General features: G+C 46.7%; 1 protein-coding gene and 1 long non-coding RNA gene across 8 annotated transcripts in view; one reads left to right on the top strand and one right to left on the bottom strand.

Moving 5' to 3' along the window:
* The window catches only part of Kyat1 (kynurenine aminotransferase 1), a 47,839-nt gene that overhangs the window by 7,751 nt on the left and 15,485 nt on the right, over positions 1-24,603 (top strand). Inside the window, exons 1-2 of one of the 7 annotated variants that reach the window (XM_060389855.1) lie at positions 18,497-19,198; positions 19,640-19,890. The exons of 1 other annotated variant lie outside the window; for it this stretch is intronic. The gene's annotated coding sequence lies outside the window, so the exon portion shown is untranslated. Of the gene's footprint in view, positions 1-15,730; positions 15,753-16,014; positions 16,154-18,496; positions 19,199-19,639; positions 19,891-22,581; positions 22,703-24,603 lie in introns of those variants that run through there. 5 more of the 7 variants (XM_021648700.2, XM_021648623.2, XM_021648468.2 and 2 more) reach the window with 5 other exon arrangements.
* LOC132655866 (uncharacterized) lies at positions 10,991-15,917 on the bottom strand. The gene is made up of 3 exons (XR_009593780.1): positions 15,792-15,917; positions 12,033-12,160; positions 10,991-11,356 (listed from the first exon to the last, which is right to left on the bottom strand). It is a non-coding gene; the product is annotated as an uncharacterized LOC132655866 (long non-coding RNA).

Raw genomic sequence — 24,603 nt, 5'->3', positions numbered from 1 at the left:
TAGCCATAGTGGCTTTCTGTGCCCTCTCAAAAAAAAAAGCTTTAGAGATACAGAAGAAGAAAAATATTTTAAAAATGGGTTGATAAGAAATAAGCCTCAGAAAAAAATTAAAAAGACTTATAAATAAAAACGAAAAAGCTACTCAGACAGAGACAGAGAAATTAAGAGCTTTCCATGGCACTGTATAATGAAATTGAAGGTCAACCAAAAGATGTTAGAAAACCAACCTTAGCTAATCTGGTTACTATACAACAAATACCAGCAGACAACAGACACCCCCAAGGTTATAAAGAATTTGGATGTCATCTCCTAGAAATGATACATTAAAAAAAACAAACAAAAAACTAAAGATGTAGTAGTTTCATATGAGAGTGTAAAGCAGATATTAAATTCTTGGGTGATTCAAAATAGAATAGCCCCCTAAGACTAGAAAGATATGACAAAAGCAATATTAGAATCTGGTCCTCGCTTACAATGGTGATTATGGTGGAAAGAAGCAGCTAAGGAGATAGGACAGAGAAATAGGGCTGAAATGGAAGTTTCTGGACTCAGTTTGGTCATGTGATGTTTTACTGCAAGCTGGACACGTGATGTTTTGCCCAGGTTAGCTTGTGAGAGGACACGTGTAGTTTTGCAGTCTCATGCAAGGGGCATGACTTTGGCCAGCTGTCTGTCAGGCTGCTTTGTTATTTAGCTCTCAGCGGAAAGACATGTTTTCCCCCTGGCCTTCACCTGAAGTTAGGGATAAGTAGTATGTTTTGCCAAGTCTACCTCCTTTTGTTTGAGACAGCAGGCGGGATGTCTTGTCAAGTTTACACCTTTTGTTTGTGTGAGAATCACACAGACAGGTGGTCGAGGTAAAAGAGTTTGACTTCTCTGTGAACCCATTCTGAGGTGCTTTTGCTCTGACTTGAAAAGGGATTATAGGAATAAACCAGGGCGACCAGTTTTCTACTGGAAGCTCTCTCGAACAGATCCTATGGTTTATTAATTTTCTTTCAGTCCTCACTCTCAACTCAAGAACTGTTTGACTCTGCCAGCAGGCTCTGGCAATCTGTGGGTGTACTTTGAGGAGAGGACATATATAGAGGCCCAGGCAGAGTGAGACATTGCTTTCTGAATCAACATCACTGTGTTGATCTTCATGCTTCTACACTTGGCTTTGCAGTGAGAAATGTTCCAGAGAGCTCCTCAGGGCAATCCAACTGAGTCTTTCAGCTTTTTGTTTTGGACTGTACTGCTGGTATCCTGATGACTGAGTCTGGTAATCCCCTAATGATCTACCACCCCTAATCAGCAGGAAGTATAAAAAAGTGGTCTACAGCCCTTTTTCCTATTAATCTCCTACCTCAGGTTGTGAGAAGGAGTGTTGGAATAGAGGTAAAGGTACTTAAGAGCCCTAAACAAAGTAGGTTTTGTGAAAAATCCAAGACTACATAGAGCTAGAGAAATCAGTGTTTTCCAGGATCAGTGGCTAGGTGAAGGTCCATATGCTGAGATACAAATGCAAGTTGAATATGATGATGCCACCTTGATGTTGTGTCATAAATGGCAGCTGGAACTGCTTGGAACAAGGTTGAATCACTTACTAAAAGTATACAAGGTCTAAAGGAAGCATTCACTGATTTGTTTTTTACAAAGATTGACTGCAGCTGTAGATAGGAGAGTATCAGAATCAGAAGCTAGACCAGTATTAATCAAATCTTTGGCTTTCAAAAATATTAATTCTCCAAGAAAAAAGGTGATTAGCCCTCTAAAGGCAAGATGAGCACCATTAGAAGGGATTGGAAATACGGCTGATATTGGATCTCATACTTACATTGAAACTTTAATAAGAAAAGTGAACTCTAAAGGTTTTGAGAAAATCCAGACTGTCAAATGTCTTAATTGTGGTAATCAAGGTCATTTCAAAATGTAGGCAGAGCCAAGATTATTCCAAAAGAAGGCCTGAGTCTTCCAGAATATATAGAAGGTGTGATAAAAGCCGGCACTGGAATGATGAATGCAGATCAGCGAAGGACAATCTAGGTTCCTGCTTGTCAGGAAATGCCCAGGCAGGCCTTTGGCAGGTTCTGATGTCAAATTCAAGTCAGCCATTTTAGGTCAGCAACAGAGAAAATAATTTGCAGAGCAATTAAACAGCACCATTCTGGATATAGCCATTAACAGCCCAGATATCAAAGTCAAAGCAGCTTCAGTAGATAAAACAGAAAACTCAGGAGAGACCAGAAAACAAGTTTTGGCAAGCAGCTATAAATGATCAGAGGCCAAAAAAAGTATTTATAAATGGCACTGGAACTGAAGGTTTAGTAGACACAGGGGCACATATAACAATAATTTCACCAAAATCTTGGCCTCCAGATTGGCCTCTTCAGGAGGTAGAGATTCAGTTCCTAGGGGTTGGAACTTTATCTCAGGTAAACCAAAGTATGAGATGGCTTAAGTATAAAGGGCCAGAAAGTCAAATAGGAAAAATTAAAGCTATATGTTGCTAATTATAGCCATGAATTTATGGGGACATGATTTGTTGCAGCAATGGAAGACACAGATTAAAACTGCTTCAATCTCAGAAATAAACCATAAAATAAAAAATGCTTCTGAGAAAAAATATTGAAAGAAACAACAGTACAGGTGACAACAGGGAATAATCCCCTGACATGGAAATATCGAGGAAGGCTGATTGAGGAAGGAGAGGCCATCCTTTGTCAGACTTAGAGGCCTTTAAATGCTGCACACTTGTTCCTGCCTTTAACCCCTGCACTCAGGAGACAGAGACAGGTGATCTCTGTGGATTCCAGACTAGCCTGGTCTACACAGTGAAGTCAGGGCAGGACCCCTATATAAGAAAAAGCAAATGGCAATCTGAAAATCAAAATGACACATTTTTTTCTTAAAGGTACTATGTGGGTTTTTGCTTAATAATCATAGTAGTGGCCTTAATGACATAAAAGAGAAATACTCATTGTGGCAGGGCCTGCTGCTGAGGGTTGCAGCCTCCATGACCAGGTAGCTCTCTGAGCTCAGCATGAGATGGAGGACTGTTCACTGTAAGTACCTATCAGAGTAACTACTGGCTGCTTCCCTTTTTCTGTATATTCTCCTCACCCCTGGAACAAAGTTGTTCTGCCTCCCTGCAGCTGGTCCCAGAAGTCTATCATTCCATCATGCTTATGGCTTTCCAAGCCTTGCCCCCACCAGCTCTGTTCCTCCTGCCCTCGTGGGCTGGTGGCCAATGGCCCCAGAGGGAAGAACAGACCCACAACTTACCAATCTTAAATTTATATAAAGAAGAAAGGGAATATTAGCATATTTATCCACATACTAAGATATATTTAGTTTCAAGCTTTAAAACAATTTATTTCAATTTGAAAGATAATCCTTTTTCTGTTGCCAAAAAAGCTATATCCTGCTTGTTAATGAAAGGACCCAGAGTTAGGGCTGGGGCAGGGTTTTTATCTTTCCAGGAGAAGAAAATTATCCAACTAAGGAATTCAGAGACCACTGGACAAGAGAAACATCAAAAGGAAAATGATGGGTCATCAAAAAAAGATATCCCAAGAAAAGGAACAGCTCTGAGACCAGCTGAGACAGAAATGCCCATGCATAGTCAACAAATCTTGTTGGCTACAGAGTCCTCAGGGCTTATTATTACATGTCATCCTTCCATATGACATTGATGGATGTTTATATTACAGCTTGGTTACCTGGCCCAAACGGATTTATAAAGTGTGAGCAGAGAATGGATTTTAGCTGATTGTACACTCCACACATTTCATACATCTGCGCGTCTTCAGTAGCCCAGATGATCCAGCCTCACATCCCGCCTTAGTTGCTGTTTCCTCAAAAAAAATCTATCAAGTGCTGTGCATAGTGGCACATGTTTTTAATCCCTGCACTTGGGAGGCAGAGGCAGGTGGATCTCTGTGAGTTTAAGGCTAGACTAGTCTACAGAGTGAATTCCAGGACAGCCAAGGCTACCCAGAGAAACCCTGTCTAGAAAAAACCAAAAAAGGAAGGAAGGAAGGAAGGAAGGAAGGAAGGAAGGAAGGAAGGAAGGAAGGAAGGAAGGAAGGAAACAAGAAACTCGGGGAAAGAATCAGCATGGAGGAAGAAACAGGTGCAGGGACTCGCTAACAGGTAATGAGCCACACGGCAGAGCATAGATTAGTATAAATGGGTTAATTGAAGTTATACGAGCTGTTAGGAACAAGCCTAAGCTCAGGCCAAACTTTTATAACAATAAAAAGTCCCCGTATCATTACTTGGGCAGCCGGTGGGTGGGAAAAGTCCAGAGATAGAGGTAAATTTGGGCAGCTGCACGGAGGTGACACCAGAACCTTGAAAGATGGGCTGCAAGCTGTATTAAACTCTGAACCTAGTGTTGGCTAAGGAGCACAACAGTAGAAAGTTGCCAGCCATGGATGAGAACAGAGGTTCTTAAACCTTGCCTAGCAGAAGCATTGTCTAGGCTGAATTCACTAACATTGGTTGCAACATCCATCCTGAACGGATTCCTGCTGTACACAATGTGTGGCTTGATTACTTTGCTAACCAGTATATCTACTCTCGGTGCTAGGTTCAGCCCAGGGCCTCAGGCATGCCAAGTACTTGTTCTACCAGTGAGCCACATTGTAGCCCCTCACTCCCTTTCATGACTTTATATTCCATTCCCAGAGGTGCCATTTATTTTTTGTGTATGGATTTTTGCCTGAATTTATGTCTGTATACCCAATTACCTGTAGAGGCCAGCAAAGGGTGTCAGGTCCCCTGGAGCCGGAGTTGCAGATTGCTATCCACTACCACATGGGTGCTGGGAATTGAACCAGAGTCCTCTGGAAAAGCAGCCAATGCTCTTAACTGCTGAGCTGTCTCTCCAGCCTTTAGCGTTATTGTTTTCTGTTTTGTTATTTCATTTTTCTATTTTGAGACAGCCAAGCTTTGGGTGGGAGCAGTCCATTTCTAGTTTGCTAACACATGACATGCTAGCTGGCACAAATTCTAGCCCTCTCTAGGCCTGGCTTTCCTATCCACACAATGACGGGCTGGCCCATTACCTCTGAGGTCATACCATGTAGATCTATGATTGTGTGGTTTATTTCTCTCTGGCTCTGCCCTGGCTTGCTGCATGGTCTGCTCTCTCATTTCCTCCTTTCTATCTCTCTGCACACTGACAAGGCTTGGCATGATAGCATACCCTGGCATCCCTTTTCTGCTACAGCAGGGAGAAGGCATATGCTGAAGCCAACATTCCTGTTGCCTGTTACTATCTGAGTCTGAAATGTCCCTCACAGATTCAGACCCCAGTTGGTGGGGTCATTTGGGTATTTTGTTTTGTTTAAGACAGGGTCTCACTATGTAGACTTCCTGGAACTCCACAAAGAGCCGCTTCCTGGCTCTGCCTCAGCTTTCTGAGTGCAGGGATTAAAGTTGTGTGCCATAAAAGCTGCCTAGAGTGAAAGTTTAAGAGATGGGTCATAGAAAGCAGATCCCTAGGGATGGACCTTTGAAAATTATTTTCTAATTCTGGGTTCTGCCCCCCCCCTCCACCAGGGTACCCTTTCTGCTTCCTCATCTCTCACAGTGTAAACTGTCCTTGCTTCAGGGTTCCTACTGTTCCACTAGGCTTTTCCTGGTAGGAAGGACTGAAATCTTGAGCCACAGTAAACCTTTCCTTCCCTAGATTGTTTCTGTTTGATGTTTTAGTCACAACAACACAAAAACAAATAACTAAAAAAAAAAATGGTGCTGTCTGCAGAATTGTCGCTGTACTAAACTAACAATGTGCTCCTTGGGCCATTGGAACTGGCCTAACAGGAATATGGAACAGTTTGAAGACAGTGGGCTAGGGAAGCGCTAGGATGGCATGAATGCCACCTAGCGTACAATCTAGGGAAATGCAGCAGACCAGAGTGCTAGAAACAGGGCCAGCCACTTACTGGAAAGTGCGCTGGAGGTCACCTTGGTATGTTCTGACAAAGAATTTGTCCACATTCTATCTGTGTCCTGAAAACTGGGCTGAGGTTAGAGTAAACATATAAACTATTTAGCTTGGCAGAGGAAGGCTCAAGACAGCAGAGCTTCAAGACTAGTTCTGGCTTTAGTCAGGTTTACTGTGAGAATTGAAAGGTAAAGCACAGTGGAATTGAAAACTGCACAGTCTGAGCATAAAAGGAGTGCTGGTATTAAAGATATGGACGGCTGTGCTTCGTCTAAAGATTTATTTATTATTTGCCTGTTTTTTTTGCTTTGGTTTTGTTTTTTTGGTTGTGTCACTCACCCCCTTCAAAATAGAGTTTCTCTGTGTAACCATGGCTTCCTGGAGTTCACACTGTAGATCAAGCTGGCCTTGAACTCAGAGATCCAGCTGCCTCTTCCTCCTGAGTGCTAGGATTAAAAGTGTGTGTCACCACAACCCGACTCCAAAGATTTATTTTTATATTGATGTTTTGCCTGCATATGTATGTGTAGCTGTGTGTGCAGGGCCACTAAAAGTTCATGTCAGAGCCCTTAAAACCGAGGGACAGACAGTTTTGAGCTGCCACTTGAGTGCTGGGAAGCAGACCTGGGTTCCCTACAAGAGCAGCAAGGGCACTTAACCGCTGAGGGGCCTCTCTCTGAACTCCACTATTGACAGCACTTGTTAGTAGAGGCTGTGGGGTCACCTAATACTGCTAGATTAAGTGTGCACCCATTTTTCTTCCTCCCACCCCCCAGCTCGATGCTTTTGTTTTAGTTTGGTTTGTATTTTGAGACAGGGTCTCTATACAACTGGCTGTCCTAGAACTCACTATGTAGACCAGGCTGACCTCAGATTCACAGAGTCAGCACACAGCTTCCTGATTAGCTGTGGTGTGAACAGCCTTCTCTTCATACTGCCAGCACCACAGCTAGCAGCCCCTCAGTCAAGCAGTGCCTCTCCCACTTGCTGGGTCACAACTCCTGACACCAAGAGACAAACCCTTCTCCTAGTAGTTATTACTGGGCACTTTGGTCACATGATGCACTGGTACAGTGTACCTTTAACCTGTGGGACTCGATCTGTCACCTGAGCTGAGGCCTGGGCCATGTACAGACACGAGCTTCTGTGTCCTCAGAGCCTGGTGGCTATCTGCAACTCCACCTTCTTGAGCTGACACCATCAGAAGGACTGTATGTTTTATGAAGGTGAAGCTGGGCTGAGCAGTGATGTGGGAGAACTAATGTGTTTGCTGCAGGAATCTACACCCCAGGCCAGAAATGAGTCCAGGTGAAGGCAGAGCTCAGGCTCTGAGGTTGGCTTTGCCTACACTGTACACCCTCTCTATTCCAGTTATAGCCAGTCCCTTGTCCTACTCACGGATGGCTTTATGCTACAGTGAAATATGTATACCATGAGCTTTCCCATATTTCAGAGTCCTGGTCAGGTGAGTTAAAGACCTCACACTACAGTACCCAGATCTCCATATGCAGCTGAGGGCATTTGTGTTCCTTTAGCCTGGAGCCTTGGGCTTCCCAAGCAAGCATCCTGCCATAAAGCTCTATCCCTAACCCTTCTTTCGGCTTTTGAGACAGAGCCACACTTACTCTGTCACCTAGGCTGGGCTTGCACTTGTGATCCTCCTACCCAGCCTCCTGAGGAGGTGGATTACAGGTCTGTCCCACTACAAGTAGCTCCTATGTAACCTCTTTATCTATTAAATTAAATGCTCTCTGGTCAGATGAGACCTCTCACTTTATGGCCTTATCCCTGGCAATCACTATTTCCCATTTTGTTCTCCAACAATCTCACAATCCCAAGCACCTCTCTGTGTTGGAATGAAGTGTTCTTTTGAGACAGCACTGTTTCCTTTGCCTTAAGTCATCAAAGGGATGTATTTGTAGTGTATTTCAGAAGTTACCCTTCTTTTTAAGGCTAATTACTACAGTGTGCTCAATTAATACACACCTTGAGGCTCAAAGGGAGAAGCAGCTGCTCTTCTTTACTGCCTACTAGTCAGAGGCAGCCCGGACCTGAGTGTACAGTGCAGCTCTTCTCATGTCTGTAAGCAGCCCCTCCCCCCAGCAGAGACAGGCAGGTACAGGGAGGGGCCTCTCTCTGAACTCCACTATTGACAGCACACGTTGGTAGAGGCTGTGGGGTCACCTAACACTGCCAGATTAAGTGTGCACCCAGTTTGGGGAGGGGACATCCCATTCTTGCCTGTTCAGCTTCAAAACTAAAAGCAGAAACATTTCAAAAGAACAGGGACTGAGGGCTGCAGAGATGGCTGAGTCATCAAAAGCACTGGCTGCTCTTCCAGAGGACCTGGGTTCAATTCCCAGCACCCATATGGCAGCTCACAACTGTCTGTAACTCCAGTTCCAGGGGAGCTGACAACCATACACAGACACACATGCAGACAAAACATCAGTGCACATTAAAAAGAAACAAACAAAAAAACAGGGAGGGTCACATTCTGGCACATAGAATGACAAAATTGTCACCCAGCTGGTTTCTGTCCCTGTGGCAACTACCAGACTGAACCTCAGAACAGCACATGGTACTGTATACTGTCCCCACAAGGAGGAGGAATTTTCTTCACTGCTTCCACTGCTTCCTCTTCATCTTTACCCAGCAAGGAAGGATCCGGCTTCCTCTCCCTAGGAACAGTTCCTCAAAATCAACAGGAAGTTCTCACAGGCAGGGCTGTCCTGCTGACTTTATTATGAGCAAGAGTATGACAGGACCACATCCAGGCATTTCCCTCTTCCTCCTCAGCTGCTGATGCTCCTCACAGGAAACAGGGCCAGGGTAGGGCCCACCCTGGGCACAGGGGCGGGCAGCAGCTGGCAGCTCCAAGATCACCTGACTTCTGTGAGGCAGGCGGGCATAGAGGGAGTAGATGCGGAAGAGAATGTGTGGCTCTTCTGGGCAGACTTTTGGTTTTGTTTTTTGAGACAGGGTTTCTCTATGCAGCTCTAGCTGTCCTGGACCTCAGGGATCTGCCTGCCTCTGCCTCCTGAGTGCTGGGATTCACAGCTTGGGAGACTTTGTTTTAAGGTAGGTGTGTGTGTGTACACTGACACACAAATTAAAGTGTATATAGTTGCCTATAGAGACCAAAAGATGGTGTCAGGTGCCACCGGAGCTAGAATTACATGGGTGCGGGGAACTGAACTCTGGGCACCACAAGAGATGTGCAAGCTGCAAGCTCTCTACTACTGGGCCATCTTTCTAGCCCCCCCCCCCCCCGTCCCAGCGGAAAGTTTCTACTCAAGCCAGAGAGAAAAGGACAACAGCCCAAAGTCTAGCATGGTGAACCACTGAGTTTATTGAGACTGTTAACAGGATCATGAGCCATCTCTTGAGCACAGGATGGTTGCTGTGAAAGCTATGGAGTGTCCCCTTCAGTTAACTTTCCACATCCTGTAAGCTGCAGCACCTCTCAGTCACATACAGGTGCAACAGGACTACTTGGGGTGAGTGGAGAGAGTAGAGAGTGGCTGGACTCCCAGGTGAAGGGCTGATCACCTCCACACTTCTAACCCTGAATGTAGATTCAGTCTTGGGAGGGACTCCTGTGGGCGTTCACAACTGATCTGGTTTCAAGAATGTCACCCCAAGTCTTGCCTAGAGGATAGCATCCCTTAACAGGATTACGCCTCAATTCCACTTGTGAAGAGTAGGTCAGAGAAGTCTTTACCTTTGATATCAGGAATCTAAACAATATGAAACCAGTAACAAGCATTCGTCTCCTTGTGTATGAAGCCATTGGGCAGTGGTGGTGGAGACCTTTAATCCCAGCACTCAGGAGGCAGAAGCAGGCAGATCTCTGTGAGTTTGAGGCCAACATGGACTACAATTAGAGTTCCAGGACAGACAGGGCTACACAGAGAAACCCTGTCTTGAAAAAGAAAAGAAAAATCCCCAAGATAACAATTTCTACAAAGGTCAGGCTGGGGAGTCTCATGCCTGCTGCTGTGGTGAACTGAAGAGGGAGGTGGAGGCAGAGAAGGCTCAGGAAAACACAAAAGACCTAGCCCCAGGACTGCTGAATGCATGTTCCAAGTCACAATCTTACCTTCTTTCCTGCTCATTCCAAGCCTTCGTGCACATCTATCAACAGGGACAAAGGCCATTGCCAAGATTTGGGTCATGAGATCAATGTCATGGGTTTGTTTATAGATTACGTGGTAAATCAGCGTGGGTAAGCATTCTACATGTCTTCCCTGCAGAAAGGTATCCTCAAAACATCCTCCAGCGAGCTAGGTATAAATCTTAGTCTAAAAAGATGAGGAATTGGTGCTGGGTGACAGTAGCACAATCCCAGTACTCAGGAGGCTGAAGCGTTAAAGTGACTTTTATTCACTTGATTTAATTGTCCTCTTGGAGGCTTACTGCTTCCATCTGCTAACTTAGGCCTAGAGTATTTCTAGCTTCTAAGACTTACTGCTCAATTACCTCACCCTTTCTAGCTCCTTCTGAACTCTGGATGGCTGGTTCAACTCTCTGTCTGGCCCAAAACTCCTCTCCAAACTGATTCAAACTGGCTTCTGTTGGCTTGTGACTGAATTGCTCTGCTTGGCCTCATACTAACTTTGGCAATATGTTCTAATCTTCTGGCTTCTCATTCTCTGGTTTGTTCTGTCTTCACCTAGCTTGTTCTGTCTCCAACCTATCTCTGTGCAACTGTCCCTGTAAAACTGCTTCCTTCCCTTCCTCTGCGCTGCTCCCTCTTACATCACCTCTTTCTTCTCTCTCTTCATAAGAGTTGGGCATATCCTATTCTGTCAATTCTTTCTCTGATTCATCACTTTGTCTGCCTCTGAATTAGAGGTCACTTTCAAACATGAGTGCTTTCTTCTACAAACTAACTTTACTGTCATTGTTTGGGATTAAAAGTGTGTACCAAAGCCTTGTCTATATTCCAGCCAGAGGGGTTAAAGGTGTGTAGCATGTCAGCATTCCAGCCAGATCACATAGACCTAGTGTAACAATATATTTTAAAATGCCACACAAACACACAACAGATCTGGAATGAAGAGATTTATTGTGCAGAAGTGTGGAGAGAGAGACAGACAGACAGAGACAGTGGGAGAGCGCAGGAGAAGAGAAAGACAGAAAAAGAGAAAGTCAGAGAGGATGGAAGGGGAGAGAAACCCAAGCAGAGAGAGCGTGTAGTGACTGGTTGTCTCTTTATATCTGGTGTGCAGCTGAAATGTGTCTTCCAGATGCATCTGTGAAGAAGTCTGGTAATTGGAATTCTGCCTCCTGGCCTTGGCAGATGTGGGTCTTATCTAAAGTTCCATTTCTTTGAGACTGTCCTTGGCAGTCTCTGCAGGTGGGGTATTCGGGGTGTTCTGAGCCTGAGAAGTAGATAGCAAGCTCCGTGCAACCCTGGGAACCAGATAGCAAACTTCGTGTAACCTTGAGTAAATTCTTGGGTGCCTTGCCAGGTGGTGCAGATGTGTTGTTACTGTGAAAAACTTTGCTTGTACCCTTTGCTTTATAAGTGTTGTTTGCACATTCAGTAAACTGAGACCTTGATCAGAAGCCTGTCTTGGTCTCCATTCTTTGCGTCTCTGTCCCCCATTTCCACTCCCTCTTTCAGGTAGACGGTGTTCAACTAGCCCAAGGGACGGGTCACATCTGCCACACAGGATGTCAGGTTGCTAGGCAACCTAGAGGCAGGTTTGTGAACTAACTACCCGGTCTTCAGATGTGATCCCTTGCCACAGCAGCCATGTTTCTGGATTAAAATTCCTCTACGATGAAGCAGGTGGATCTCTGAGAGTCTAAGGTTCAACCAGGGCTACATGGTGGGACAAGCTCAATAAATAAATGGAAATGACAACCTAAAAAAATTCTTTTTGTGGGGAGTGGGGAAGGTAAGTAATCTGAATTTCAGAGAAGTCCAGTGTTGGCAGCTGAGCATGTGGCAACTGTGACTCTAGCACAGGTTTGAAGAGAGACTCAAGACCTAAACTGTGCACTTCCTGGGTCTCCTTTCTAAGTGCAGACAAAGAACCCTGGCCTCCACATGTGCGCACGATCAAGTGCTTCCGAGGCTTACCACCTTAGCAGCTTCTTCTCACACTTGTACATCCAGAGCTCTGGGAAGTCCTTCAGCAGAACACAGTGGAAGTCAGTATGGGGGCACATGCCTGCAGTCCCAGCCTGAACTTCACAGGGAGACCCTGTCTGACAAAAAAAAAAAAAAAAAAAAAACCAACAAAACCATTTTATCAGAATCTCCTGACCAGCCTGACGAGAGACTGCTTACCAATGTGTAAGCAGCAGCCCTTTCAGCAACAGGCACTGATACACTCTGAGAGGAGGAAAACAAAACCGTTTCCAAGTGAAAGCCCTCGACTGAAAGAGCATAGCCAGCAGTTGTTACTCTGCTGCGCAGAGAGCATCAGCTGTCACCACAGAAAGGACGCGAAGGACCCTGAAGATGACGGTTCTGGCCTTAAAGAGGCCTTACCCCCAGATGACTCTGCTCTCTAGCTGCATGTTGGCTGTCCTTGCTGAGGCTGACCCTGGCCATCTGTCGAGGGTCCTCTGCAATACTAGAAGGCAGGAAGAGCTGCTATCAGCAGGTACATGTGAGACTCTGAGGCACCAACATCTACCCAGTGCTCATGGAGTAGTATCTGGGCCTGTACAGGGCAACAGAAACCACATGGACATGATGCCTGGCCTGCAGACTGTGTTTCCAGAAAGCCTCTGAATTTGGCATGTGACAACAGACTCCGTTTCTCATGAGGTTCCCTCCCTGCCTCTTTTGGGGAACCCCAGCTCTCCTAAGGAGCCTCACATAGCCCTCACTCAGGGAGATAACAAGCCCTGATAAGAAACCTGGTCAGTGAGCACCTGGGGATTCCTGGAAACAACCACCCTATGCTAATGAGATGACTTGGTGTCTTGGTTTTCAACCAATGACCTTTAACCATATCTGGAGTTCTTCCCAAACTCAGGATAATTAAGTATTGCTTCCCCCCACCCCATGATACTGTTTCATTAGATTAAGTATACCAGGAGTCCCTAGCCCCAGCAAATCAAAAACACTCAACCCAAAACTCCTCCCACTGCCCAAGGTCTATAAATGTCCCTGATTCACTAAATAAACTCTCTCTCCACTCCTCCACCATGACCACTTGAGATTCATCACTTATTCTGGGGAAGGATGGGCTCCCTTCCTCCCTAGAAATTCACCACTGACCTCCCAGGGCTTAGCAGTCAGCCACATGCTGCTGGCTACTGGGAGCTTGTGCCATTTGCTGTGTGTCAGCATGGATCGCTGCTGCCATCTTTCTAGTGCCATTCTGTCGACTTGGACAAAACCAGGCTCCTGCCTCTGCCTCTCTCAGTTTTAGAGCTCCAACTGAGCCTCCATTACCTCCATTACCAGCTGCTCATAAAGCTGCCACTGACCCAACCAAGTCAGGCTGAGCCCTCCATGCCACCTGTCTCCAGTTCTGGAGCCCTAGGCTCCTTCTACTCCAGCCCTTCACTCTTTTCTGCCCAAAGAATGCACTTCTGTTCCCTGCCCTACAGTAGTGGCAGGGAATGCAAAACGACAGTCATGTCCCTGGACAGTCCAGACTCCTGCTGGACTGGAAGCAACAGCAGACCTTGGCTGTAACGAGGAGTTCCCTCGGTAACTTTTGAAGTCTTGAAGCCAGGCCCTGTTGGGGATCCGGGGACTGACCTTAGTCCCAGATCAAAGGGCCCAGTAGAGGCTTCTGGAGGAATAAGTGCCCGTGAGTCAGTGTCCCTGAGGCAGGAACAGTGGTGAGAGTGATCCAGGCAGGAGGCAGAAGGTGTGTTCACTGCCAGAAGGCAAAAGTGCCACCCAGAGAATGCTAACCCTGAAGGAGGGAAGTGATGAGGGAAAAGTAACAGGTGGACCAGGCCATACATGGACTTCCACTTAAAACCAAGGACACACTCTCCACAGTGAGCAGTGCCTAGGCAGCATGGATGGCACAGGGAGTAGTTTGTTTTGCACTTCGCCAAGAGACAAGTGTGGATGCCACTGTAGACTCAGGAGGGACAGCAAAAGCAGCCTGAGTCGGGAGTGTGGCCCAGCCATAGGGAAGGCCCAAAGTACTGACAAGAGTCAGCCATGAATGGGCTGACAAATTCTGGGACCTGGATGGGTCTAAGGGGAGTCTTAGACTATGTCATAGCTGGACAGATTAGTTTGTGCCTGGAGGGCAGTGCAAGCACCCAGAAACTGACATGGGTGTCTAGCAGTAAAGTACCTAGAGCCAGCAAGGGACAGAGGCTGTCCAGGCCACTTCTGCACTGCCGCCCCAGCCAGGACTGGGACACCTGCTGAAGCTCTGCAATCACTTGCTTGTGGTAGAAGAACCAGAACTGACTCCCGTGCTCCTTGACTACCACTCTCCTGGAAGGGTACCTTGGGCAACCCTGACCCATCCATGGGTACCTTCTCTGGACTACAGTGGAGCTCTTTCTGTTGTAACAATGGTCACTCCTCATCTTCTGTGTCCTGATGTCTGCCTCCTCTCATACTGCAGTGCTGAGGAGGCCAGGAACACATTTCCTAGCATAAGTCCCAGTCCAAGGCAGGCCATGATGACAGCTGAGTGAGCCCAGGGATGGAGATGTGGTGAGTTAGGCTCCAGGAACCGACATGTGTATCTCATCTGGGTCCCTCTGGGGGTCCTTGCCTATCAGGCTGTCTTACTCTCCCCACATAAAAACTTGACTTCACTTTTGATTCCTCCCTTGAAGTTCCTTCAAGCAGCAAGTCAAACCCAGCTACCTGCCCAGACTCCCGACTCACGGGGCAATTTCCAGAAGCTCCCCTCCCCCCCCCCACACAAAGGCCACTGGAGTATAAGGAAACTGATTTCTAGCAGCAGACAAGAACCACTGGGGAAGACGGGGGGTCTAAAACATTTCCTGTGCCCTACAGACCCTGGGAGGTAAGAAGGTCCAGAGGGCCAACACCCCTCAACCCAAACAAGTTATAGGAGTGTGAAGACAAGGGAGTCGAGCCACCATCACCCCAGTATCTCCTCCACAACTCTACCCTCCAGTCCTTGCTTCCCCTAGACAGCACAGAAGAACTTAACCTTCACTGAATGTGTGTCCTGGTCACTTTCGCTATCCAGAGCCTCTGACATAATTTATTCTCCCTGACACAAGTGGATCTTCTACCAGTCCTCCAATGCTGTCTGCTAGTCAGTGCTCCAGAGAGCAGAACACAGTCAGCAGGAGTTAAAGGTATCCCTGCCTGCCACTTTTCCAAGATAGAAGGTCTTTAAAACTTTCAGGTCCTCCATCCCCTCCTCCACAATGTAGCTTCCAATTTCATTGTTCCCTGGCTTCCGAAGCTGTGTTCCTTCAGCCTGGCCTGTCTTTGTGGACCTCCGGCTCACCCACACCTGGACCACGCCCTCATCTCCCTATATCTGCCACTTCTGCCCAACGTATGCATGGGACAGGGGCAGAACCAACTGGAGTTTCACATCAAGAATCGGTCTTTCGGGGAACCCCAGCCTGATCCCAAAGTTCTCCCGCTCCCAGGGCGGGTACAGTCCCTCAGATCAGGAAGAGGGGGTATTCAAGGGAAGAGGCCGGCACCAGGAAGCCGGAGGAGACCTGAGGAGCGCATCCGGAGCTGTCCAGAGAACGCCCAGGTGGAACCTCCGGGAAGGGGGCACGTGCGCGGAGGGGCGCGTAACTGTGGGGACCAGCGCGGCAAGTGCGGCCAGGGGCGCGGCGGAGGACTGCGCACAGGATAGGATTCAGTGAGGTGATAGCCCGCGTCCTTTTCCCCACCCGACCCACTCACCTGGGCCCACCGCTCCCGGCAGCCGGGCAGGTAGCCCTAACCTTCAATCTGGCTTCTCACAGCCAGTTGCGCCTCCGGTCTTTGGCGCCTTGTTTTGTCTGTTACTGTACCACTTCGTAAGTCTCTGCCCCGGAAGTTACGTCACCGGGCGCAACCGGGGCCCCTCGGATGTCGCCATGTTTTTGAGGAGAATGTAGAGTTATGCGCTGCTTGTGACAGGGCTCTTCGCCATGTTGCTTCTGGGCGGAAGTGGCCCGTTTGGGGCTCGGCCCCTTTAAAGGAGCAGAGACGTGTACAACCTTGGAGATACATTTGGGGTCGCCGGCTTTTGGACTAAGTAGTGCAGTTGTTCGCTGAAGCAGGTCAGTAGCTGGTTACAGTGCGAGATTTCACCGAAATCGTGTGTTGAAGCCGCCTGGTTCTCCGTAGGTTTCCGAGTGCTTAGCTCTTGAGGCATGTGCTGCTGTTTTTGTGATAGGTAGCTTTGCTGAAAGAAGGATCTGTCCCCTGAGAAAAACTTGTGCGCGCGGTTTTGGCATCTCTGCACTCAGCCATGGGACTAGTAAGGCTAGCTCTCTCTGCACTCACATCCACTCTCCCAAGGTAGTCCTGGCCAAGAAGATGTAGACTGTGCTCATGGAGAATTCCCGGCAGTGCTGGCGCGAATAGACTCTGTGGGTTCTTCTGGATTCTGTTGGTTCCCGGGCTGACAGTAGTCATGGCAATTGGGTTAAAATACTAATGTGGGACAACTTCCAGGATAACAGGTTGAAAAACAAAAACGGGACAGAGAAAGTAGCCTTCACCCCGCTACCGAGTTCGCGTGCACGCCAGCTTTCTGCTAATATGCACACATTAAATGCTTGACTGGCACAAGGAACAACAGAGGTCCTGGGAACCTGACAAGGCGAGAAATGTGACTACTGTGTGCAGCGGATTGATTCTTCAAAAGTAAAGGATGAGATTATCTTCTGAGCCAATGCCTACCTGCTTTGGTCAGATGTGCAAAACCCATGTTCCACCAGGCATAGCACAGACATGCAGCATGAATTGTAGGAAAAAATGGGACTGACAGAAAGGGTAGCTGAGGGAGAGGTGAACAGAAGGAAACAGTGACAGCCCTGGAGGAAGCCCCAAGGCTGTGTTCTTTTTCAACCTGCCCCCATACTTTCACCAGGCTGGCCATACAGAAATTCGCCTGCCTCTGCCTCCCCAAGCCCAGCTGTTTTCACCTTTTTATATATGTCAGTTTTATTTACCAGTGGGTGGCTGAAGCACAAAGTTTAGAAAAGGATTCCCACAGGTCCTCACTCCCCTCTCACCCACAGGAGGCTTTGAGGTCACCAAGCCCTTCCTGGAAGCATCAGCATTAATTTTTGGACCTACTGTGTAGTCAAACTACTATGAGGGTCTCATAGCGAACAGGATAGGTACTGTTCCCACCTTATGACTGTGAGAGAGCAGCCAACAACTCAAATGTCAGCCTCTGTGTTGAAAACCTTTGCATAGGACAAGGAACCAGGCTGGGTGGAGTCAGAGGGGAATTCTTTCATCTGTGACAGAGAAGTGTATAGAATGCCAGCCCAGCTTTGCCTGCAGGTCGTAAGTACATCGTGAGAACATGTGCAGACTGGAGACCTCCAGGCTAACTAATCCAGATGGGGACAACTGGAGACTACAAGAGGGTTAATAGCAGTGACATGGTCTTTACCCTGCCCACCCGCAGGGACTTTGCAGCCTGTCCTCAGAGCAGCAGTCCTGGTGATGCAAATAAAGGTGTCATGTGTCACATCTCGGCAAGAGGTTCTTGTCTTCTTGCTTGTTTTTACCACCTGAGTTCTCAAATTGCAAAGGAACAGGAACACCTTGCTATTAAGAAAGGGCCTGACCCTGCCTCTGTGGTCAGCAGGCCAAATCACTTCAGCTTAGCAGGAAAGGCCTGTCCCAGCAGACTTTGGTCCCCACATATTCCCAGAGGACACAGCTCCTGAAAGGTTCCTACCTTCTTAACAAGGGTAAGGAAGCTTGAACTGAGGCTCAGAGCTAGGGACTTCCTCTCCTCTGCTGAGACTCTGACTTTGGGTAAGTCCTTTCCCTGCTACAACCCTCAGCTTCTCTGCCTAGAAGTTTATCAGGCTGGTCTCTGAGGCTTCTGCTGGGGCCCCTATCTACCTGTTATGTAAATCTGCCCAGGGAGAGAGATTTCACTTGTGGATCTGCACCCTTACAAAAGGAACAAGTAACAAGCTGTTTGTCACACTTGGGCCTGCCACCAACCCCCATGGGCTGGGAACCTTCAGGAAGAGCTGCAAAGTCACTTCTTTGTCCTCAGCCTATTCCAAGGTCAAGGGGCCTGGGTCTCTGTCCTGTGTTGCTTAGCTGTTAGGCTATAATTTCTCTCAGGGAATATTTATATTATGTGATCTCTTTTACTGTTTAAGAAAGCAGGGATGGACTCATTATTGAACAAGAGACTTTTGCAGGGGAGGTCTTGTGTCAAAAAAAAAAGTTTTATTTTTAATAATGTGTGATTGTGTGTGTGTGTGTGTGTGTGTGTGTGTACCCATGCAGTCTGGAGGCATTAAATACCGCTGAAGGGCTAGAGTTCCTTATGAGCCAGCTGGTGTGCTGGGAATCAAATTTAGGTCTTCTGCAAAAGCAGTATGGCTCCTAACCACTGGGCCATCTCCCCAGCCCTGGGTAATAGGCTGTTGTGGAAAGCTGTGGGTTTCTATGGTAACTGGTTTTTTGTTAACTGCAGATTACTGCATTCATACAAGGAGCATGACCTGGGTTGGACTGTTGGGTTGTTTGGTTTATATGTGCCTCTAGGGATCAAGGCCAGGCTCTTGCACATGCTGCACTGATTCTCTGCCACTCTACAAATGGATAAACTGAGCCTGCAGGCTGTGCCCTGGTGGCCCATGTTCCATAGCTAGTGCACTAGTAGAGCTGGGGTTACCTCACCTAAGACCAAGCTTCATTTTTTTTTCTCCTTGTCATGGAATGGGACAAGTCTTAACCAAGCATGATGTCGCTTCTCCTGCCTCCATTCTCCATGGGCACCATGCTTAGTGTTGTCTCAGTGAGTGGCCATGTCCTGGCAGTTTGAGCTGAGCAGGGGAAGTCCAAACATTCTCTAAGGGACCAAGGTGCACTGCATGTGACAAACTACTTTGCCTTGAACACCATGTCCCCATGGAGCAGGTCCCAGTCGTTCCAAAGTGACGTAGGTAATGCAGGGAGGCTGACGAGTCCTGGTCACCGTGCCTACACTGCAGGCTGCACCTGAACAGGCATGTAGTTCCCGGGGAGCCCAAGCTTCTTGTGGTCTGGGAAGCCGTAGAAGATGGGGCATCGGCTCCTAGGGCAAGCATCTGAGGAAAGAGTTGGGATTCTAGGAAAAGGTGAGCAGAGAGTGTTGTGGACCCTACCTCAGGCATTCTGGGATGAGTGGGTTTGTTTGGTTTGGTTTGGTTTGGTTTGGTTTTTGCTCTGGAGTAAAGTAAGGGCAGCAACTTCTCTGCAGCTGTAGTCCTGCTCCTTACCAGACAACAGGCCAGAGGGACAAGTATTGGGGCAAAGGTGATGCTAATTTTTTTCCAATTATTTTATTTTTATAATTTATTCATTTGTTTTACTTTATTTTATTTTTAAAGACAGGGCCTCAACTGTGTAGCCCTGGCTGGCCTGAAACTCACTATGTATGTCAGACTGGCCTCAAACTTACAGAGCTCTGCCTGCTGATTGCTGGGATTAAAACTCATAGACCACCATATCTGGTGCTCTGTGTGTGTGTGTGTGTGTGTATGTTTATTTTGCCTGAATATATGTCTGTTCATCCCTAGGACTGCTGGGAGTCAAACCTGAGTCCTTTGGAAGAGTAACTACGGACTGAGATGTCTCTCCAGCCCACAACTTTATTATTTGTTTGTTTGTATGTTTTGTTTGGTTTTTTGAGACAGGGTTTCTCTGTGTAGTCCTGGCTATCCTGGAACTCACTCTGTAGACCAGACTGGCTTCAAACTCAGAGGTCCACCTGCCTTGTGCCTCCTGAGTGCTGGGATTAAAGGTTCATACCACCACTGCCAGGCAAAAGGTAGGGCTTTGGATTTTGTTTTGTTTATTTTGTTATTTATTCTCTGTATGTCCTAAAGAAAGGGGAACATGGTGGGTGCAGAGTCAGGACTCAGCCAACTCCCAAGGTCAGGATGAGATGGTGCTGCATTTTGTCTAGCGTCAACACAGCCTACTAGACAAGAATATATAATGGGGGTTAGCAGTCAGGACACAGCTGACATGAGAACCAAGTTACTGGAGTGTTCCAGGTGTCCAAGTGTCATCCATAAGCATGCTGGTGAAGCTAACTGTCTAGACTCAGGGAGGTGCCCCTCTGATCCCTGCCCTAGTGGGATGGTCTCCTTAGTGTACCCAAGCACCTGCATTGTCCACATGGTAACACTTCTCTGGTGAGTTGTTTAAGACAGGATATTTCTGTGTAGCTCTGACCAGGCTGGAACTTGCTGTATAGACCAAGTTGACTTTGAGCTACAGAGATCTGCCTGCTTTGCTTCCCAAGTGCTGGGATTAGAGGTGTGCACCACCGTGCCTGGCTCTATTTATTTATTTATTTATTTATTTACTTACTTACTTACTTACTTATTTTTAGCTTGTGTGTATGAGTGCTTCGCCTGCATGTATGCCTATCTTATTAGGGTTTTTATTGCTGCGATAAAACATCATGGCCAAAAAGCAAGTTGGGGAGGAAGGGTTTCTTGACTTACACTTCCATATTGCCATTCATCATTGGAGGAGGTCAGGACAGGAACTCAAACAGGGCAGGAACCTGAAGACAGGAGCTGACGCATGCATAGGCCGTGGAGGAGTGCTGCTTACTAGCTTGTTTTCCTTGGCTTGTTCGGGCTGTTCTTTTATACCACCCAGGGCCACCTGCCCAGGACTGGTTCTACCCACAATGGGCTAGGTTCTCTCACATCAATCACTAAGAGAACACCCACTTCCAGGGATGAGGATGGAGGGTTGGTTTTTATGTCTTTAATCCTAGCACTCAGGAGGCAGAGGCAGGTGGATCTCTGTGAGTCTGAGGCCAGCCTGGTCTACAAAGCAAGTTCCAGGACAGCCAAGGATACACGGAGTAACTGTGTCTTGAAAGAAACAAAAAAGAAAACACCCTACAGGCCTGCCTATAGTCTGATCAAATTGAGCCATTTTCTCAGTTGATGCTCCCTCTTCTCCAGTGACTCTAGTTTGTGTCAAATTAACATATAATTAGACAGCTCATTGTCTGTGCACCATGTACATGGACATCTGCTGTCCACAGACACCAGATGAGGACTCCTGTCCCCAGGAGCTAGAGTTACAGAAGTCACGTGTGAGCCTTCATATGGCTTCTAGGAACCAACCCCAGGTCCTCTGCAAGAGCCGTCAGTGCTCTGAATTGCTGAGACATCTCTCCAGCCCCTTATTTTACTTATTTTGTTTTGTTTTCAGATGGTCTTACTTTGTAGTCCTGGGTATCCTGGAACTTGCTCTATAGACTAGGCTAGCCTTGAACTCAGAGATCTACCTGCCTCTGCCTCACAATTGCTGGGATTAAAGGTTTCTACCACCACTGTCTGGCTCATTTTTTAACTCTGTGTGTGTGTGTGTGTGTGTGTGTGTCTGTGCATGTGTGCACCTGTGTGTGTGTGTGTGTGTGTGTGTGTGTGTGTGCGCACACGTGTTTAGGTTTGTGCTTAGAAGCCAGATGAGGATGTCAGGTCCCCTGGCGCTGGAGTTACAGGTGCTTGTAGGCCATTTGACATGGGTGCTAGAAACCAAGCCTTGGTTCTCTGAAAGAGCAGCGTGTACTCGTAACCTCTGAGCTGTCCTCCGGGCTCCCAGCACCGCTGCAGCCCAACCCTTTCCACTGCACCCATCCTGTGGATTTTACAGTCCATCAATTCTTCATGATTTTGGGTAAACGTTAGACTTGTATCACTGTCACCATGATCCACTTGTGACCAGAAGTCACTTAGGCCTGTGACATTATTCCTCGTTTGCACCTCACCTATCTTAAGCCTCAGGCTAACACTCATCTACTTCAAGTCTTTGTGGAGTCCGAAACCTTGCTAAAAACCGAATCCAGATCTGCTTATGCCAGACAAATGCTTTACTGACAAACCGTATCTCCAGCACTATGATCTTTTTTTTTTTTTTTCCTAAAATATCAGGAGACTTGGAAGAGATCAGTTGTTAAGTGCTTGCTGCATCAGCATGAAGGCCTGAGTTCAATTCCCAGTGCTCGTGAAAGAAAAACCTGGCACACCTGTAGTGCCTCCTGGGGAGCTGGAGACAAGGTGCTCCTGAGGAATGATACCCTAGGCTAACCTCTGGCCTGCACACAACAGCCACACCTGTTACTGTGCCCACATGAACATACATGCACACTGAACACACACACAAATCAAAGAATATACAAGACTATAAGTTCCCAAACCCAACGCAGAAGATCCAGTGTTTATAATTCAGTAGTGTCTCTTCAAACACTCTTCAGCATAACCATTCTTTCATAATAAGCAGTCCTCACAGCACCATTCCAATAAGATTTAATTAAATAACCCTGGTTCTTAATAACACAGTTCAAAAGTTAGTGACTATAAAGTTCATCACTAATAGTGCATAACATGAACTTTGTAGTCAGCTCCTCCTCCACAGATCTCGTGGAATGACAGGTTGCATCTGATTGGCAACCAGTCATAACATGCCCCCACCTCCTGTGTCAGGGTCTGATTAGTCACTGTATTTGTTCAGGGACAGGCAGCAAAGCTTACTGTCACTAAATGAAGAAATGAGCCACATAGCCTCTCACAAAGCAGATTATCAGAAAGCAAGCAGAGACTCAAGTACAGGTAAGCAAGGGCCTTGGACATGGGACAGCACATTTGCATGGGACTAAGTAGCTGGCCTTGGGAACAGGAACACTGTAGCTGTCCTTGTTGGAAAACTTCATTTGCAGTGAGAGAAACTTCCCAAGTGCACACTGACTGACACCAGTAGGAAAGCTATTCTTAAGCTGGAGAGGCCTAGAGATTTATTTATTCATGTGTTGCTGCTTGGACAGAGCCCCGACCTGGGCCTTGCTAGTCAAGAGCGCCAACTGCTGAGCTGCAGGCCCAGCCTTTACACTTTTTTTTTTTTTTTAAGACAAGGTCTTATTACGTAGGTAGTTAAAATGACTGTGACTCTGGGGCTGCTAAGATGGCTAAGCATCTGCCACCAACTTGGGTGACCTGAGTTTTACCCTCAGAACCTACATGATGGAAGGAGAAAACTGACTCTTCCACATATGAGCGGTGGTAACATGCACACACACATACCAACACAGATAATAAATAAGTAAATAACATACTTGGGCTGGAAAGATGGCTTAGAGGTTAAGAGCACTGACTGCTCTTCCAAAGGTCCTGAGTTCAATTCCCAGCAACAAAATGGTGGGTCACAACCATCTAGAGTGAGATCTGGTGCCCTCTTCTGGTGTGTATGTACACATACAGGTAGAACACTGCATAAATAATAAATAAATGATTCTTTTTAAAATAAATAAATAACATAATTAAAAATAAAAACTCATGATCCTCCTGCCTACCAAAGTACATGCTACAGACATGTGACACTATGCCTAGCCCTAATCACCTTTTTTTAAAAGTGTTACATACCTATAAGTTGTATGGAAAGTAAAAGCCTTTTAATTATATTTTTAAAAAATCCCTCAAACAAACCAAATAATCACTTCCTGTTCCCTCTCTACGTCTCCTGCTGAGTAGCCACCTCTGCATTGGCTGGGTGCTATAGTCATCCTGTGGGAGGAATCCTGCAGTATGTGGCCTTGTGTGACTGGTGTCTTACTGACAGTGTATGTTTCTCTAAATAATAGCACGTAGGAGTAAATTTCACTGAATGACTATACTCTAGTTTATTCAACCATTCACAAACATTTGGGGATTATTTTCTACATGTGCTTAAAAAGATGTATTTATTTTATGTGTTTTCCTGCATGCAGTGTGTGTGTAGAGGCCAGGAGAGGGTGTAGTGTTCCCAGTATTGGGAATACAGATGGTTGTGAGCCACCCTATGGGTGCTAGGAACTGAACCGAGGTCCTCTGCTAGAGCAACAAGTGCTTTTAATCACTGAGGCATCTCTCTAGCCCCCTTTTCTCCATTTTAACTAATGAATGATGCTGCTCTAGGTCAGAGGTGTAGCTCAATGGTAGAGCTCATGCTTACGTGACATGAACTCTAATATTCAGTCCCCAGCACTGCATAGAAATAATAACACTGCTTTAAGAAAAAAAGACTCATGACAGATCTTGCTTGGATATCACTTTTCAGTTCTTCAGAGTAAATTGCCAGATCACAGGTAAGTCTGGAAGTCATAAAAATGAAATACTTAACTGGGTGTGTTGTTATACACCTGTGATTTCAGCATTCAGAGATCACGAGTTTGAGGCCATCCTGGACTACAATAGTCAGATCCTGTTTTGTTTTGTTAATTTTAAGTTTGTGTGTGGCAGAAAAAAAGACAGGGAAGGGGGAAGGAAAGAAAAGAAAGAAACCATATGTATACTCTAAAATCTTTATCTTGGCCCTTAGAGAAGGGTCAGGTCTCACTATAGAGGAACGAATACATACTGGGGAGTAGCTAACAAACACACGGGATGGTGAACGTGCCTGGAGGGCTCTGGCAGGCCATGAGCCTCAGGGTAGGCGTAATGAAGTACGTGTGGGTTTGGATTCTGATACGGTGTAAGGG

The sequence above is a fragment of the Meriones unguiculatus genome, chromosome 8 (genome assembly GCF_030254825.1).
Source record: "Meriones unguiculatus strain TT.TT164.6M chromosome 8, Bangor_MerUng_6.1, whole genome shotgun sequence".
Classification (NCBI taxonomy): domain Eukaryota; kingdom Metazoa; phylum Chordata; class Mammalia; order Rodentia; family Muridae; genus Meriones; species Meriones unguiculatus.
This window is presented reverse-complemented; position numbering and strand designations above follow the sequence as displayed.